Source organism: Athene cunicularia, assembly GCF_003259725.1.
Source record: "Athene cunicularia isolate RWA chromosome 1 unlocalized genomic scaffold, athCun1 chr1_part2, whole genome shotgun sequence".
Lineage (NCBI taxonomy): Eukaryota > Metazoa > Chordata > Aves > Strigiformes > Strigidae > Athene > Athene cunicularia.
The window spans coordinates 26911437-26912050 of NW_020799092.1; positions in this window are offsets into that span (position 1 = coordinate 26911437).

A 614-nucleotide genomic window follows, 5' to 3' on the forward strand; every position below is an offset into this window, starting at 1 on the left:
AGAAAGAAAGAAAGAAAGAAAGAAAGAAAGAAAGAAAGAAAGAAAGAAAGAAAGAAAGAAAGAAAGAAAGAAAGAAAGAAAGAAAGAAAAGAAAAGAAAAGAAAAGAAAAGAAACCACCTAGCAGGGAAGGAAAGGTTGAACCACGGGAGGGGAGATTTTCAACCCCCGTCCTTGGTCTTCCTGTGGATTTTACTCCAACCCAACCTCTGTCAATAAAAAGGGTTTCAAAAAGGAGAGGGATTCTTAGAATCTTTCAATGAAATTCACTGGGGGAAAAAAATTCTCTTCTTCCCTCCCCCTTCTCTTAAAAAAGTCAGGATGAGAATTTCAACCCAAATGAAGGAGGCAGCTCTGCTCTATCTCTCTCCCCTCCCTTTTTTTTTCCTTTTTTTAAACCTGGTCTGCTCTCTCTCTCCCCTCTTTTTTTTAAAAAAAACCCAAACCTGCTCTTCTCTATCTCTCCCCTCCTTTCTTTTTTCTTTTTTTAAACCTGCTCTTCTCTACCTCTCCCCTCCCTTTTTTTTTTTCTTTCTTTCTTTCTTTCTTTCTTTCTTTCTTTCTTTTTTTTTTTTTTTTTTTAAGCCTTATCTTATTTAAACGGGAACACAAATAC